Here is a 5,116-nt window from a genome sequence, read left to right on the forward strand (position 1 = left end):
TAACGGATGCCCGGTGGCCTGCACATAGTACAACCCTTGTAGTCAAAGCTACCTTCTTCACAAAGTGGCCTTCACATAGTACCACACTTGTGACCAAAGCTATCTTTTACACATAGTGGCCTGCACTTAGTACCACACATGTGATCAAAGCTATCGGGTACGCATAGTAGCCTGCACTTAGTACTACACATGCAACCTAACCATCTGGTGCACGTAGAAGCCTGCACTTAGTACTACACACGTGACATAAAACTATTTTAAACACATAGTAGCCTGCACATAGTACTACATGTGTTCTCACAACAGATCATTCGTATCTTTTTTATTCCAAAGGTCCAGCCGAGAAATTCCTCACTTTTCAACATTTTACCAATTCATCCATAATCAATTTCAATTCATAATTTACATCAAGTGATCATTCAATATGCAACCACATCTCATATAATAACAAAATATTGTAACATAAATAAAAACGATATATTATTTACATACAAACTTACCTTCCTTTTCACTCTTTCACAAGTTATCCAACTTAATAAAACATGATGTTATATCAAATTCTCAATATATTCAACTATTATATAGCAAGCCATTAATGATTGAACCATCAAACATTTCATGTGCTACTAGTCATATATCATTGTTCTCACAAATTTTATATATCATTCTTTCATCACTTTTCAATATATTAAATCATGCCATTCGTGCAATAATAATATATAATTTTCAATTCAAATATAGCATTGCAATATTAATGACACACGAACTTACCTCTGCACCAAAATAGCAAAAAGGAACCTAACCGTCGATTTTCTATTTTTCACCCGATCTAGGTCCAATCCTCATTTTCCTTGATATATAATATCACATTTAGTCCAATTATTAGTCACATTATTTAATGTGATCCAAAAATCACATTTTGGCAAAAATTAAATTTTTGCCCCTAAACATTCTCAAAATTACACTTTTGCCCCTAGGCTCGTAAAGTAATTTTTATTCAATTTTCTCACTCTATAAGCCTAGCCAAACCATTTTCATAACTATAGAAAACTACAATTCTCATCAAAATATCCTTTTATACCATTTTTACAACTTTTACAAAATGGTCCTTTCGGACATTTTCATCAAAAATCGCTTAGTAAAAGTCATTTATTTAACACCCAACACTCATTTTCTACCATTATACATCAAAATTCATGCATCTCACACATGGTTCAATTTTTAAACATGAACCCTAGCTCAAATTAATGGTAGAAATCGGGGATTGCAAAAACGTAAAAATCATTAAAAACGGGGCTAGAACGGACTTACAATCGAGCTTGAAAGCTTGAAAAACCCTATCAATGATTTCTCTATGCAAGTTTCGGCGAAGAGGTTGAAGATGGACAAAAATTGGCTTTTAATTTTGTTTTTAATTCATTTTAATAACTAAATGACCAAAATGCCCTTAATGAAAAACTTTGGAAACATGCCTAACCATATCCATTTTTTGTCCAAAAAATTAACCAATGGTCTAATTACCATATAAGGACCTCAAATTTAAAATTTCATAACAATTGGACGCCTCTAGCATGTAGAACTCAACTTTTGCACTTTTTACGATTTAGTTCTTTTGACTAAATTGAGTGCCCAAATGTCAAAATTTTCGAATGAAATTTTCATGAAATCATTCCATGAAATTGTAGACCATAAAAATATAATAAAATAAAATTTTCCTCATTGGATTTGTGGTCCCGAAACCACTGTTTCGACTAGGCCCAAAATCAGGATGTTACAGTACGACTATGCCAAGCCTAATTTAGCATGGGCTGAATCGAGTATTGTGAGACCTGCTATTGCTGTAAATAGCTTTGAACTGAAGTCGAACACCATTCAAATGATCCAACAGTTTATTCAGTTTGATGGTTTGCAAGATGATGATCCAAATACTCATTTGGTTAACTTTCTGGACTACTATGATACTTTCAAAATTAATGGCATTTCTGATGATGCCATTCGCCTTCTGTTATTTCCCTTCTCATTGAGGAATAAAGCTAAATAGTGGTTAAACTCTCTACCATGAGGGTCCATCACTACAAGGGAGCAAATGGCCGAAAAGTTTCTGTTGCAATACTTTTCGCTGGCCAAGACGGCAAAGTTGAGGAATGATATCTCTTCCTTTGTGCAAATGGACTTAGAGACCCTATACGATGCATGAGAGAGGTATAAGGATTTATTGAGAAGGTTCCCTCGGCATGGGTTACCTTTATGATTACAAGTTCAGACTTTCTACAATGGTTTGAACCCCTCAACTAGACAACTGATTGATGCAGCCACCGGCGGTACCCTAAATAGCAAAATACCTGAGGAGACTTATGAGTTCATTGAAGAGATTTCACTTAATACTTATCAGTGGCAAGTTATAAGGACAAAGCCAAAAAAAGCTGCTGGTGTTTTCAACCTCGACGTTGTCACCATGTTATCAAACCAAGTAGAGCTCTTAAATAAAAAGATTGATGGTTTATATGGTTCTAAGCAGGTACATCCGGTGATGCAATGTGACGCAAATGGAGGAGAAAACTATCCAAAAAGTCGATTCTACAACCGTATAGTAATACTTACAATGCAGGTTGGAGGAACCATTCCAATTTCTCTTGAGGTGGTCAAGGAAATCAGAAACCACAACCCCCTCCTGGCTTTCAACAACAACCTTACCAGCAAGAGAAAAAGCCAAACCTTGAGGATATGTTGACGAAGTTTATTTCGATGTCAGAAACTTGCTTCCAAAACACCGAAATAACACTTAAAAATTAGTAAGTGTCGATTCAAGGGCTTGAGAGATGATTTCAGAAAAACCACGAGGTAGCTTGCCAAGTAATACCGAAACTAACCCAAGAGAACAACTGCATGCAATTACTGTAAGAGATGAGGAAGGGTTAGTTGAACCAGAACCAGAATCGAGGCAAGAACTTGTGGTAAGTAAATGTAAGGTTGAGGTGAGCCACAGTGAACAGAAACTGGTAACTAATGAGTATAAACCTCGAGTTCCATATCTGAATGCGACAAAGAAAGACCAAAGAAATGAACAATTCGGTAAATTTCTTAAACTCTTGAAAAAGTTACTTATAAACTTACCGTTTATTGAAGCTCTTTCACAAATGCCCAATTTAATTAAATTTTTAAAGGAGCTTTTAGGAAAAAAACGAAAGTTAGATGATGCGTTGCACGTAGAGCTAAATGCAATCTACTCAGCCATTCTACAGAATAAACTACCCAACAAATTGAAAGATCCAGGGAGTTTTACTATTCCTTGTTTAGTTGGTAGTTTAAATGTTAATAATGCTTTGGCTGATTTAGAGGCGGGTATTAATGTCATGCCCTATAAAATGTTTAAGCAACTAGGTCTTGGGAAACCCAAACAAACTAGGATGAGCGTCTAATTGGCAGATAGAACCATTAGATTTCCTAAGGGTATTGTTGAAGACGTATTAGTCAAAATTGATAAATTTATTTTTCCAGTTGATTTTTTTGTTTAGGACCTAGATGAGGATAGTGACGTACAGTTAATTCTAGGACGGTCCTTTTTAGCAACTTCTAGGACCATTATATATGTTGGTACAGGTGAGTTGATACTTTGTGTAGGTGATGACACGATCAAACTCCAAGCTCGTGACTCTGCTAAAATATCTAGTAATCGAGATGATTGTTTAAGTTCTGTTAATATGAGTAACATTACAGCTCAAACTTCTTTGCAGGAATCTCCTAGGAAAAATGTGATAGAGCCACGATCTAGTCTTTACAACAAAAATAGAACAACTCATGAGGAACGAAGGCTTCAGGTCGATAAACTAGACGAATGGCAGTCACATGTCAAGGAGAAACCAAGAATACACGATGCCAAGCCAAAACTACGTCATGACGAACAAGAGAATGGAGCAACTCAATTTAAGATCAAGGACCATGTATTGTTAGATGAAAGGTGTGACATCCCTAATTTGACCCTAGTCGGAAAGTGGTTTTGGGACCACAAAACTGAGTCATAAAAATAATTAACTGTTAAATTCTATGTTTATTATATGTGTAAATGCATGTGTGAAAGTTTCATGCTTTGATTTTGTCATTTGTATGTAAAATTTATAAGATAGGACTCATGTGATAAAACTTGAAAGTGTGATAGGTAAATTTGTAAAGTGTCAAATAATGCATGAAATGTTAACATGAGGGATTTGCATGTCAAATATTCCTTTTTGTTTATAGTGGCCGGCCATGATGAGGAATTTATATTAAAATATAGACATAAATAATTACTTATGATGGGTGTATAATTTTATATTGTTAAGGAATAAAAAAAGAAGAAGAAACAAATAGCTCAGTGGAGAGAGGGAATGAGTTTTAAGTTTCATTTTTCTGTGCATGTTGATTTGGGGGAAAGGAGAAAGCATATTCGGCCATTGTTGTTTTAGTTTGAAGCTCAAATTAGTTGCTCAAGAGCGAAAGGAACTTAACTCGGAAAAGGGAAAAGCGAAACAAATGGAATAGTCGATTTGTAGTTGTCCGACGACATTTAAGGTAAGTTCTTAAGTATTTGAGTTTGATTCCCTTGTAAGTCTTAAGTTTTAAAACGGGATGAATATGATATTATGTTTTAAATATGTGAATGAGAATTTCAGAGTAAATTGTATAAATCTGCTAGGGACAGCAGCAGTAGCGTGTTTTGGAAAAATTACCATAAATTGTGGGAGTTGAGTTAAAAGCTGGATAAATTATGTAATTAAAGCTTAATGAGTCTAGTTTCTTATAAAATAAACCGTGTAAGCAAAGGAATTTCCGATAATGAGATACTTAAAGTTGTGTGAGACAGCGCAGAATGACACTGTAATCCTCTGTTCTGTTTTTAGAAAATCATTATAAATTGTACAAAAATGGTTATAAGATAAAATTTATATGCTGAGACTCCTTAATGAGCCTAGTTTCAAATGAAATCAAATACAACACATTTTGAATTCTGTAAAATGAGAAATTTGATTCGTAGTGAAGAGTGGTCAGATTAGTCAAACAGTGAAACAGGGGAAACTTTAAGAAAAATCTGGTATTGATTGGCCAAACCTAAAATTCTGGAAATTTTATGGATGGAAGA

General features: G+C 34.6%; 1 non-coding gene across 1 annotated transcript; it reads right to left on the reverse strand.

The window, feature by feature from the left end:
* Window positions 1–2,134: 2,134 nt before the first annotated feature.
* On the reverse strand, window positions 2,135–2,241 carry LOC121231075 (small nucleolar RNA R71). The gene has a single exon (XR_005929144.1). It is a non-coding gene; the product is annotated as a small nucleolar RNA R71 (small nucleolar RNA).
* Window positions 2,242–5,116: the final 2,875 nt, after the last annotated feature.

This window comes from Gossypium hirsutum, chromosome A06, assembly GCF_007990345.1.
Source record: "Gossypium hirsutum isolate 1008001.06 chromosome A06, Gossypium_hirsutum_v2.1, whole genome shotgun sequence".
Classification (NCBI taxonomy): domain Eukaryota; kingdom Viridiplantae; phylum Streptophyta; class Magnoliopsida; order Malvales; family Malvaceae; genus Gossypium; species Gossypium hirsutum.